Consider the following 13,960-nt stretch of genomic DNA (forward strand, 5'->3'; position numbering starts at 1 on the left):
TTTCTCCCCCAATCATTTCCCCCTTCCACACCCTAAAGACCCCATATATAAAGTCCCAGCTCACAACCCATGGGCGGACATCTTTCCCTGACACCCTTCCCTTCCCTGACATCTCCCCTCCCCTCCCCTCCCCTCCCTTCCCTTCCCTTCCCTTCCCTTCCCTTCCCATCTTTCCCTTCGCTGACATCTTTCCTTCCCCGAGGGAAAGGTGCCCCGTGCGAAATAAAACTGTATCCTTCTGAGAATTCCATCTGTGCCTCAGTGCCTTCCTCCATCTGCGCACTCGCTCTCCAACATTTTTATCTATCAATAGTCAGTTGCAGGCCAGCAGGGCCTACAGGGAGACCCTGTCTCAAAAAGAAAAAAAAAGAATTACTTTTCTGTAATTAGGAAATTGAAAAAAGCCAAGTGTAGTGACACACACATTTAATCCCAGCACTTGGCAATAGAAGCAGGTGGATCTCTGTGAGGCTGAGGCCAGTCTAGTCTACATAGTGAGTTCTAGGCCAGCTGGGGCTACAGGGAGACCCTGTCTCAAAAACCTAAAGGAAAAAAGTGAAAAAAGTAAAAAGTTCTAACTATAATCTAGAAAAGAGAGTAACTGTTTCCTAGTGGGCTACCAGGTCAGAGCAAGGCCTGAAAATGCTTGTGCAGAGATTTGAAAGGTAAAGACTGCCAGGAAGAAAAGGGCCCAAGAATGACATCCCTGGAGGAAGGAAGAGCATGCCTCTGTTGCTATGATAAAATAGACTGACAAAAGCAACTTCCCAGGTCATAGTCCATCATTGTGGAGAAATCAAGGTGGCAGCGGCTCGAAGCAGCTGGTCACATTCACGATGAAGAAAACAGAATAAAAGCATGCAGGCTTACTCATGCTCAGTGTTCTCCTCCCCCCCCCCCCCCACTTCCCAATCCCAGGGAATGGTGCCGTCCACTTTAGGCCAACTCTTCCCACATCAATTAATATAATGACAATCTCTTTCCCACCCCCAGATATGCCCATAGGCCAACTTAATCTAGACAGTTCCTCATGGATACCTTTGCTAAGTGATTCTAGATCGTGTCAAGTTGACTATTGAAAATAACCATCGCACACCAAAACATGAAAACTTACTGTGTGAGACTGAAAACCCCTGGGTACTTTTCCTCACAGGAGGGATGACAACAGGAAGAGCTGAAAGGAGCTTTGAGCAAATACAGGGACTGTAGCGTTCTTGCAGCCCTTGTACCTGCAGCGACAGAAGTGTTTAAGAATGCAAACACTGGCCAAGATGAGCCCAAGAGTCAGCCAGAGCTGGGCCAGGCTGAGATCTAGCTTCTGGCCACTCAGGAGAGTTGAGTAAGTACTCAGTGAAGGACTGTTGGTAAAGCAAGAGGATATATGTGTCACTTCCATGTTCCCATTAGCCCCATCCAGTAACTTGGTGATTAGTTCAAACACAGTGATATTTTCAGTATTCTCAATTACTTGGTCACTGCAATATAATTACTGAATTCTCCTGAGGTACTGGACAACTTGAAGCAAGTGAACTTGAATCAGTAAAAGTTCATCTATCCATCAGTCTTGACAGTGCTCTCTGGGTTGAGTTTCCAGCTGTGTCATCCAGTGTATTAACTATTTACCGGGCTTCTTCATGTTTTAGATACTAAGTATATGTAGTCAACCAGCCACCAACATGGCTCCCAATGGCCACTGACCCCTGGTGTTTACAACCTGTTAATCTACTCCCAGGATCATGATGTATAACCCACAGGATACAGCCGATGCAGGGGCCGTCCCTCTCAAGGTTATATTATAAAGAGATCTCTTGGTCACACATTCCCGCCCCCTTAGGTTGCTTACTCTGCAGGGAGCCATGTTTTGAGCATCTTTATAGTAGGGCAAATGTAGAAAGGGATAGTGGCCTCCTTTCAACAGTCGTATAAGTGAATTTGGAAGCAGATTTTGCAGCTCCAGTAACCTCAAAGCTTGCAACCCTGTGTGACAGAATGATGCCGACTTCTTGAGACACCTTAAGCTAGAAAGCTGCTATCAGGCTCAAAACCTCAGAAATGGTGTGGGAAAGTTCTAGATGCTAAGATTTGGGGTAATTCACAACACCTTGGATTGGACACATAGACATTTGTTTCCTAAACAGATGACATCTCCAATTTCAATGTTACCCGGCAATATGCTAAGTTATACAATGACTCAAAGAAGTCATAATAAATCTATTATCTTTTGTAGTGCTAAAGATCAACCCCAGGGCCCCCAAAATGCTAGGCAAGTGCTCTACCACTGAACTGTACCGCTAGTCCATAGACTCTACCTGTTTAAGGTCATCTGCATTAAAAATAAATGCAAGTAGACCTCTATGTACTCTATGTACTCTTTGAAAAGGACTTCCAGGAGATGGTGAGTGCAAAAAGGTTGTATAGTATGATCTTATTTATGTTATTGTGATTCTTTTATTTACCATACTGCGTTTTAAAATTAAATTTTAAAGTTACCATACAAAGTAATAGGTTTTATTATGGTACTTTTGTCTTTTTGGTTGTGAGCCTGAGCCTTTAATGGCTGTGCCAGCTCTCCAGCCCATTAATTTATATTTCTATGAGCTAGATACTTAGCAATAAAATTACCCAAAGACCATGATATTCAACATTTTTTTGAGACAAGGTCTTCCTATAGCTCCTTCCTACACCTCCGAACTTACTATGTAGACCAGGATGGCCTCAATCTTACAGAGATCTGCCTGCCTCTGCCTCCTGAGTGTGGTCATTAAAGGTATGTACCATCAGCACTGGCTGATATTCAATATTTTTTATAAACACTGCTAGTTTTATTTCAACAAGTTGTCCATTTTTTATTATGGTACTTTTGTCTTTTTGGTTGTGAGCCTGAGCCTTTAATGGCTGTGCCAGCTCTCCAGCCCTAATTATGTTTTCTTTTTGTTGTTAGTTGTTGGCTTTTTTTGGTCTTTTTGAGACAGAGTCTCCCTGTAGCCCTATGTGACCTAGAACTTGCTACGTAGCCCAGGTTGGCCTCTATCTCACAGTAATCTACCTGCCTCTGCTTCCTGGGTACTGATTAAAGCTGTGTGCCACCATGCTTGGCTCTCAAGTCTTTTTTAAAACATGTATTGTAATTTGTTCTAATCTGTCCTCCTCCCCCACTGTCCTGCCTTCCTTGCCCCTCCCTTGCTGGTCCCCTTCCTACTCCTGGATAGTAATCCCTTCTGCTTTCCCAGCACAAATATTCCATTGTCCTCTCTTTCTCCTTCCCTCCTCCCTTAAGACCTTTTCTTCCTTTCTTATGGCCCCCTTTCTACTTTCATGATGGACATATATACAAGTATACAAATCTAAATCTGGGTCCTGACGTTGGAAGAAACTTGCAGTATTTTTCTAAGTCTGACTACTTTTGCTTAACATCATGATTTCCAGTTCTATCAACTTTCCTGCAAATATCATGATTTTAGATTTCTTTCGGGAGGAAGGGAGTGAGGTAGATCTCATATTGCCCAAACTAGCCTCCACCTTGCTGTGTCGCAGAGGATGACCTCCAACTCCCGATTCTCTTGCTTCTACCTCCTAAGTGTTGGAATTTCAGACATGCACCACCATGTCTAATTCATTTTGCTTTATGACAATAAATTCCATTGTATTCCACATTTTCTTTATCCATCTATTTATCTGTTGATGGACATCTAAGCTGCTGTTGTTGCCTGGCTGTTGTGAACAGTACAACAATAAACATGGAGGTGTTAGCATCTTTGTAGCATGTTGACTTTCTGTTCTTCTGGTATGTAACCAGGAGTGGAATAACTGGGTAATATGGGAGACCTGTTTATCATAGTGGCTACACAAGTTCACATTCCCACCAGCTGAGTGTAAGCGGTCCTCTTTCTCCCTCATCCTCACCTACATTTGTTATTTGTTTTCTTCATGGTAGCCATTCTGACTGGGGTGAGATGGAATCTCAAAGCAATTTTAATTTTGCATTTTCCACTGCCCTCCAAGTGATATACAGTGACAAAATGGGGTTACTCTTCAATGCTGACCCATTCACAAGAGGGTTCACTGTCTCACCAAACCCCAATTGTGTTTGAACTTTGTGAGGGCTGTGGACTTGTCCTGCCTGGCTTACTTTTTAGATGAAGTTTCTGTTTCCCCTGCCCCCACCAAGAGCCATGTGCCTGGAGCTGTTCAGCTTGGCCTTTTCTCTGAGGTCCACTGCCCATCTCTCTACACTCTTCAGGTATCCTATTGCTACCTTTGTGGATTTCAATGCTCCTCTCTTCTCTCTGGAATACAGTCTATTTTTTTTTTCTTATTCTGACTTTTCCTTTACCAAGTCATATGAAGACAGCTTCTAGTCCATCATCTTACCCAGAAGTCCTCTTCTTTTTTCTTGTCTAAAAGACATGTTTCTCTAGCTTTTCAGAACAACTCTCCCAAGGTTATATAGCCACTTTATATCCCACCAGCAATGCATGTATAAGTGGTTTTAGCATTTTAGTGGGTATGAGATGGTGTATACTGCCAACTACAAGTGTTGAATACTTTTTCTCATGAGTTGTTCTTTGTCTGAAATTCAATAATGTGACTACTCAGGAGCTTAAATGTGAAAAGCTGGCGCTCTGTAAAGTGTCTTTTAGTCATTTATGCATATGGTAGAAAGAATTGGAAGATGCTGGTTCCCTCAAACCAGTCTTATTGTTAGTCAACCTTTCCCTCCTTTGCTAAGGCTACTTAATACTCAGAGACCCTTACATCCTCTTTGCTACTTTCCATTACACGTCCCGTGTTTCTAAATGAGGCAAGGAAGGTATGAGGGGGAAGGTGGGATGTGGGAGCACTGTTTGTTGCCTAGGTACTGCAGTTCATCCCATCTCCTTGGTACTAAGGGAGCCAGAGAACACTTCAGTGTACACTTCCTCTCCAGGGACTTCCAGCTTCCTCGATTTTCCTTTCTATTTTCCTGATTCCTAGGTTACCATAATTACCACCTCTCACTTAAAAATCAGTGTTAGGAAGATTCTATCTAAGGGTAAAAAAAAGTATAATTCAGAAATCATTGAATTTTCTATACTTTCGGTATCAAGTGTCCTTTTTATTTTTATAAGAAAAGCAAATAAAAATTTACATTGCAAATTGTTCTAAGCTATTGAGATTTTTATGTTAAAAAATATGAATCATTCCCCCCCCCCCTTTTTTTCTGACAGGGTCTCACTATTTACTCCAGACTGTCTTAGAACACATTATATGTAGCCCAGGCTGGCCTCAGACTCAACACCAATCTTTCTACAAAAGCTTCCAAAGTACTAAGGATTCAGATATGCACCATCATGTCCAGCTGAGTCCATTGTTTTGATTGTTAAAAGTAGACTATAGATTTGGATATGTTTCTATTTCTATGTAGAATGTGTTTGATTATTCTAAGGTTATTTAAAACAAACTTGAATTTATCAACATTGGAAATAAGTGCTTAATATAAGCAAGTAGGACCACACACAAAAGCAAGCAATTGACTATAAAACCACACCTTGTTGCTTTACTGTTCATTGAGGCCAGTTGCTAGTCACCTCATGTTTTTCCGTGGCAGGATTCTATCATAAGCCAATGCTGGCTTCCCCAGAAGCTGGCCTAGATTTGTGTCACAGGTTGACCATGCCCAGAAATGATTTTACCCCTTGTTGCATCAGATTCCGTGTTTGAAAACTGATATAACAAATGATACCTTCTTCAGAGGCTTTTGGTGAGCATTGCCTGCAACAATATGCTTGTCAACAGTGAAATGCTTGGGGGAGGGGGTGTTCTTGCTATTATCTGTCCAGGTCTTCTGCTACCCATTTTGACACTTAAAAATAAAATCAGTTGTACTGTGCTTACTAATTCGTAGTATGTTTTACACTCAGTAATATATAAGATATAGATATTTAAATATGCCCAAAGACATTTAAACAATATTTTTAATGGTTATATAGTTTCTATAAGTAATCTGGGCTAATACTTAGTTACTGTGTTTCTTTTATGGAATACATTTCTATACTTAGAAAGTAGTAAGTGATCAGGCTTTGTCTTAGTGGTAGGAGAGAATTTCCATCTTTTAGTAGGGCTTTGCAAAGTGTGACAATGCGATGATACTACTGCTTTACAGTCTTTAAACGGGCAGGTAAATATTTCACAAAGAATACCAGACTTTCTCAGTTCACTTCCTGTTTAGCTGCTTCTGGCCTGCCAAGACTCCCACCCCATCCTACTTTTGCCTTCTCTCTGGAGCCTACTTTCTTGTCTCTTGTCAGAACACACTGACTGGTATCAAATGCCCTCACAATGGTGCTCAGCTGTCATCCATCACTGCTCACATCTTTGCCACTGCTGGATCAGCCAAGAAGTAGTCAAACTCCAGAATGCACTAGACCACAAAATCCCTGGGAGGTAAGTAACCATGACCAGCAGATTCTTTTTACTTCCAAGTTATTTCTTTTCTCTGGCTCCCAACCTGATTTGAACTGTGCTTTCTCTGTGCTAAAATACCAAATACAAATTCCAGCGGTCCAATTCCAGAGTGGTAGTTTAAAGAGATTCTTGGATCTGCTCCCTGGTGAAATAACATTAAGTGGTGAAAATTACCTTAAAAACAAAACAAAACAAAACAAACAAACAAAAAAACACCTTGGTCTCTGGCAATTGTCCAGAGGATATACACAAATGAAAAAACAATTTAGTCAACGACTTGGATAGTGACTGTGTGGCACTTGACATATGACTTGCTCCCTGCCTCCCCCAACCCCCTGCTCAGTGTGATGGAAGACATACTCCAAGCTGACTGAAAATGTCCTCTGAGAGTAACTGTGAGGCCTAGCACTGTAGGACAGATAGGCTTCCCTGAGATAGTCTCATCAAGTTACCAAATCAGCAAGAAAACAGCAAGCAGCCCCAGAAATGGGTTAGAAAGAACCATTATCTATCATTGCTAAAGCATATTTTTAAAATGCCTAGTTTTCATTAAAGGGCTATTTAAAGAACCACAAGAGTATGGCCCAGGCACATTCTTCTAGAAAGTATGCAGTTGAAACTGATAGAAAATCCAAATGGGAGACTTAGCAAAGACTTCAAAGTAGCTGTTATAAGTATATTCAAAGAGCTGAAAGGAATCATGCTAATTTTTTTTTAAGACAGGGTCTCCCCATGTAGCCTTAACTGGTCTGGAATTCATTATGTAGACCAGGTTGGCATTGATGTTGGCATTGATCTGCCTCAGTCTCCTGAGTGTTATAAGTCGGAGTCTGCAAAAAAAATCATCAGCACCACTTTAAGAAAAGTAGCAAGGTAAATGTTTATTATTTCAACCAGCCAGGCTGTATATCTTGGGAGTAGACGCAGCCCTGATCATTGTCGGGTCAGAGTTTTTATAGGATTACAGAAATATTATTCAAACAGGACACTTGTGAACCAATCAGGTTTGTATAACATAGCAGAACTTTGAATCTATTAATCAACAACTAATCATTATAGAGACAAGTGATACAGTCATATAACTTGGCAATCAACTTTGTAATTTTAAAATTAGTCAACTCCCTAGCCATAACAAGTACAGTAAGAAAGCTGAACTCAGCAGTTACCAGGTGACCCAAGATAGCAAGTGGATTTTCTTATACTTTGTGTCAAGGTGACCTAAAATAGCAAGCGAGTCACAGAAGCAAAAACAAGCAATTAGCCAGATATAGAATGTCTGAGATTAGCACGTTCCACTGGTTTGTGATTGAGCTATTTCTTAGAACTCAAGGCTGTTGTCTCTTTAAATATTTTCCATAAGTGAAAAGAGGTTACTGTTAAATAGCTATTCTGAGCAAGACGGAGTAACTTAGTTTAAGTTGCTAATATAGTTCACTGAGTACTGGGATTACCTACATGCACCGTGTGCCCAGCTACAAACCATCCTTAAAGAAGTAAAGGATAGTATGTATAAATAGAGACACAGAAATTATATATATGCATGTGTATTTTGTATGTTTATAAAAGATCACTATCTTAAGGGTTGAAAAGCATAATGACCAAAATGAAAAATTCACTAAAGGGCCTCAACAATAGATTTAAAATTAAAAAAGAAAGAATTAGCAAATATGAAGATGGATAAATAAGGTAATGGTATCTAGAGAATGAAAAGAAAGGAAAACAAAGAGAATGAAAATTGATAGATTCTCAGGGAAATGTGGGATGCCATTAAACGTATCAACAGATACATGATTAGAGTACCCAAATTAGAGAACTAAAAAGCAGAAAAAAACATTTTGAGTAAATAATGGCTAAACGCTTCCAAAATTTGATGAAAAATATTAGCCCTGAAAAAAGACAAATACATTTGGAGGATTGACTCTTTAGTTCAAAACATACCACAAAGCTACAGTGACCAAGACTGTGATACTGGCACATGGAGAGTCCTGAAGATCAGTGGACTCAACTGACATTCTAGAAACAAATGCTCACATTTATGGTCAGTTTGTTATGTAAGAGTGGCAAGGCAGCTCAATGGGGTGTTATAAATTATACACAGGAACAGGTTTGTGGAGAAAGAAGTTGACACAAAATTATCCTTTGGAAAGAGCTTTATTAGGTAAGAGTTTCATAACCATGGGCTGGGGAGCAGGGGACATGACTGGGCCTTACGGTAGGCAAGTATTATGAGAGATATAATATCGGAGACAACATGGTAGGACTATGAAGGGAAAGAGGGGCTTCCTTTCTAAAATCTAAAACCTAGAGAAGAGATTCATTAGGTAAGATACTTTAAAGTGACAGTAAGAGAGATAGCGATCATATACAACATGACAGGGAAGGAGGCTAAGAGAGAGAGAGAAGAGAGACCCTTGAGATAAGTTCCTCCAACAAAGGAGATTTTCTGACTTTGTAGGTTTTCAGGGGATGATGGGAAGTTCCCCACCACATGATTTAGACTGACCTACTCTACCTGCCAAGGAACTAAGGTACTGGGTAAGACCGTGAACTTATCCTGCAACTCTGAGATATGTAAGTGCACCCATACTGTACAATGCCCATGGAGGCCAGAAGAGGGTGATAGATCCCCTGGAACTAGAGTTACATATGGTGATGTGAGGACTGGGAACTGAACCCAGGTACTCTGTAAGAGCAGCCACTGCTCTTAACCACTGAACCATCTCTCCAGCCTCTATAAAATGTGTTTTGATTATATCCATCCATTACTACTTCCCTCCAACTCACCCTAGTGTTCTTTACCCAGTCTCTCTCCCAACTTCATGTCCTTCTTGTGTCTAATTAGTGCTGCCCATATGCACATGGGAGTGGGGCCATCATTTGGAGCATGGGCACCATGCCACTGACTACACCCCTGAGCTCTATAGCTTCATTTTTCAATTTGACACACGTGAGAAGAGGGACCCTCAGCTGAGGCATTGTCATCAAATTGGCTTGTGGCTATATGCCTGTGAGCATTTCCTTAAATGCTAATTGATGTCAGAGGACTCAGCCCATTGTGGATGGTGCCACTCCTGGGCAGGTGATCCTACACTGTATAAGAAAGCAGGCTAAGCACAGGCCAGAAGAAGCAAGTCAGTAAGGAGCATTCTTCTGTTCAGTTCCTGCCTTCAGGTTCCTGCCCTGAGTTCCTGCCCTGGCTTCCCTCTGTGATGAACTGTAAGCTACAAGGTGAAATAAACCCTTTCCACCCCAAGTTGCTTTTGGTCAATGTTCTATCACAGCAATAGAGAAGAAACTAGAACAACCCCCAAAGAAAAAAGACGCTCTGCACCAGGAACCATCAAGTGCCAATAGCTCCTCTGCCAAGGGTAGGGCTTCAGGGGCCCCTCCCCCATGAATGCTGGAATTTTGATTGGCTTGATCCTGTGCAGGTCTTGTGCAAGTAACCACCGCTGTTGTGAGTTGATGTGTACAACAGCCATGTCATATCCAGCTGTCAATATTTCACAGCTCCCCACTTCATCTTTCCCTTCGATGACATTCTCTGAGCCTTAGATGGGGGCAGTTTTCTAGTTTCATTTCTGTTACTGTGGTGAAACACTGACCAAAAGCAACTTGGGGGAGGAAAGAGTTTATTTCAAATCACAACTCCCATATCATAATCCATAACTGAGGAAACTCAGGGCAGGAACTCAAGGCAAGAACCTGGAAGCAGGAACTGAAGCAGACAGAGCCCATGGAGGAATGCTGCTTCCTAGCTTGTTCCCCTTGGCTTGCTTAGTTACCTTTCTTCTACAGTCCAGGCCCACCTGCCTAGGGGTGTCACCACCCATGGTGGGCTACACACCTAGAAACATCAACTAGCATTTAAGAAAATGCCTCAAAGACAAGGCCACAGGCCAGTCAGTTGGGGTTTCCTCCCCAGGATGAACTGTAGTTTGTTAAATTGACAAAAACTAACCATCACAGGGCAGTTGATATAGATGATTCATCAGCTGAGCACTTGAAGTTACTTAGACTTGGCACGAAGAGGAACGAATGGACTTCCATAAGCCTCCTTCATATGTCTTTGGTTTAGGCTAGCTCACCCCCACACTCTCCCCTCCACAATCCCCCTAACCCAACTTAAACTTTGTTTTTGGTCTTTTTTTTTTTTTTTTTTTAGACAGGGTCTCCCTGTAGCCCCAGCTGTTCTAGAACTCACTATGTAGACCAGGCTGGCCTTAAACTCACAGAGATCCGCCTGCCTCTGCCTCCCAAGTGCTGGGATTAAAGGCATGCACCACCACGCCCAGCTCCCAACTTAAATTTGTAACTCCAGGAATCCTCACTCCTTTCCTATGCCACCTGTGTTCTATTATTCCCTATAATTCTACATTTTCCCCCTTGATTGGAAAATCATAGATTTCCAAATATCTTTTTTATGCACCCTTCATTTTGAAATATTTATAAAATGAAACTTTCTTTTGCCTAGATGATTTTTTTTTCCAGTGTCTACCTTGTGAGTTAAGTTTCTTCCAATGCCGCTGATGCAACAAGAGCAGCGGGAAGAGTTTCTTTACTCTCTTTCCTTGACATACTTAAAAACACAGCTGTCTCATGCAGCCCTTTCAACAAATTCTGTGATATGTTAGAGCACTGTTATGGTTTGAATGTGAGGTGTCCCCAAACAGGCTCGTATACGGAATGCTTGTTCCCTAGCTGGTAGCACTATTTTGGGAGGCTCTGGAAACTTTAGAAGGTCAGGCCTAGCTAGAGGAAATTGGTCCCATGGAGTATGTCTTTGAAGGTTATGCCTGGTCCAGCATCCCTTTCCTTTCTCTGCTTCCTACCCACCAAGATGTTACCTGCTCTAGCACACGCCTCTGCAACAATGGACCAAAACCTCTACAAGCTAAATAAGTCATTCTTCCTTTTGCGTTGGTATTGTCACAGCAAGGAGAAAGCTAGCTAACACAATTTCCCACAGAATGGTTACACGGTCCTGCATTGTTTGACACTTTCTACATATTGGATTTGATGCTAGTAACGTGTGCATATTAATTGCAACTTTTGGAAACACTGCAATGTGGTAGTCTGTATCTGTAACTCTTTAAAAATTCTTTTGGAATTCACCCTTACTGAGGATTTTTATATTCTCAATTGTGTTCCTGGATAACTGCCTTACATAGAAGTGTTTAATTTTGAATGGGTAATAAAGGTAAGAGACATTATTGTATAATGCATAGATTATGAAGAGGTGGGCACATGATTGGCCTCTGGTGGCAAAGAAAGTACTTGAAATAATCAAATAAAGTTCCATGAGTTTTTGATTTTGTGTATATGAGCGTTTTCCTGCATGTATGAAAGTGCACCACATGCATGCAGTGTCCACAGAGGCTAGAAGAGGGCATCAGATTCCCCTGGAACTGGAGTTATAGGTGGTTGTTAACTACCACGTGGGCTCTGGGAACTAAATCCAGGTTCTCTGCAAGAGCAGCAAGGACTGTTGACCGCTGAGCCATCTTTCCAGCCCCATTTTCCATGACTTCACCTGCTCACAGACAGGCATAAACTGCCTCATTATCTTATTTGGGCAATACTGATAGCCTCACACAGGCACAGTCTAGTCAGACTGATTCCTAGTTGAAGAACAGGTATCTCAGTTTTCTTCAACCTTCTAAAAATCTGAAAGGATGGAAGTCATACTTCATGGTTAATCTTTAAACACTCTGCTCTCAACTCCTCTGCACCCTGAAAATGCCAGGGCCCTCACACCCTCCTCCCAGCTCACCCACAGTCCCTGTTTTGGGCCATACCCTCCCTCTCTAGTGAGTCTAATCAACACTCACGCCCCTTCCTTTCCTCTCCCACTTCTACACAGTCAGTAATGTAAAGGAAGAAATGGATGGCAAGGCCCAAATGGTTTTGTATGGCTGCATTTCAGTTATACTGAATTTCTGAAGCTTTGGATTTTATTTTAGAGTTTGTGGTAGGTACGCATTTTCAGGAATTGGGGTTTGTGGGGCTGGGGAGATGGTTCAGCTGGAGAAGCATTTACCATGCAAACATGCAGACCTGAGGAAGAGGTGACTCCTGACCTGCACTCCCAGCTCCTCACTGTGGCTACAGTTGGGCTGACTGTCTGGAGACTAAGCAGCGATTTCCAGCTTACTGTCAGGGTTCGCAAGGGCCAGGCCTCTAGGAGGCCACTCGGAGGCTTTCCAACCTGAGGCTTCCCTTCTTTACCTGCTTCCTCTGAGTTTGGGACATACCAAGAACACTGTGAGGAGGACTTGGCTGTATACTTGGCTCAGAGGCAAAATTATAGTCTCTTCTCTGTGTCAACCGTTTTAGAACAAAGGCGGGGAGAGCTGTACTGACCAAACTGACTCCATTTTGGATAAAGTAGCCATCTTAGAAGCTTAGCTATAGTGTATTTCTAGCGCAGGGATTGTTTTCAGAAACCCTGACCCCTTTCCCCCTTTCCTTCCAAAAGAATGTTGCTGTGGTCACTTGCTCTCTAGACATATAGAAAACAAAATTATTATGATATGACTAACTGCTGATTCTGGCTTCTGTAACTTGCTTGTTTTGCTATTTTAGGGCACCTTAACATGTAGACTGAGATCACCCTCCACCCTGTTATTCTGGGACCACCTTGTCAACATTCCTTTTTGTGGTTTTTAGCTTTAAAAGGTCCCCTTTCTCTCTCCCTCCCTACTGCAGCACTCTAATCCCATATAGAGACTGCAGTCCAAGCTAGCTTGAATAAAATCTTTTATACAGATCTGAATTGAGTCTGGTGGTCTTTCCTCAGTAGTCCCAGGGTCCATAACAGAGCAACATAAGCAAAAGCTGCCTGCATCACACAAGTTAGGGCAAAGTTTATGTATGGTCCATTTGGGAGACAATGCTGATCAAGTTCATTGGGTCTGCTGACTCTGTCTTAAATTAAAGAGAGTCTCAATTCTGGGCCTCCTTTGTCCTGAAGAGCAAGTCTTCTGTGTTGGCCCAACTAATCTCCTTTAGATATCATAGAATTTACCTTCTGTGGAAAAAAGAAAGTACTTCCTGAAATGGCCAACTGAGGTTAATCTCCCTTCACAATGAAGAAACAGACTACTGGTCTACCTCAGAGAGCTAGACAAGATGGGGAGGTTGCTGGACTCTGCCTCTGGGCTTTTTTGTTTGATTGTGGTCTAAAACCCAAAGGGAGACAAAGGGTGCATCCCACTGTCTACCCGCAAAGACCTGCATTGCTTTATAAGTACAGTGACTGTCAAACATGCAGGAATAGCTAGGCTGGATGATGAGAAAGCCCCAGGGTAGATTAGGCACTGGGGAGCAATCAGTCCAGCATGTGATTCTAAAGCACTGTGCTCTCAAAAATAAATATAGCCACTAAAAGAAAATCATATTAGGCTTAAATGGTGATATACAAATACCTGTTATATAAGGTTGTAACATTCATGCTTGATTCTTTTTCTCTCAAAACTCCTTTTCATGGTTTGTTCTGGTTTAAAAAGAAGTTAAG

The sequence above is a fragment of the Nannospalax galili genome, unplaced genomic scaffold, assembly GCF_000622305.1.
Source record: "Nannospalax galili isolate Female #2095 unplaced genomic scaffold, S.galili_v1.0 scaffold183, whole genome shotgun sequence".
NCBI lineage: Eukaryota > Metazoa > Chordata > Mammalia > Rodentia > Spalacidae > Nannospalax > Nannospalax galili.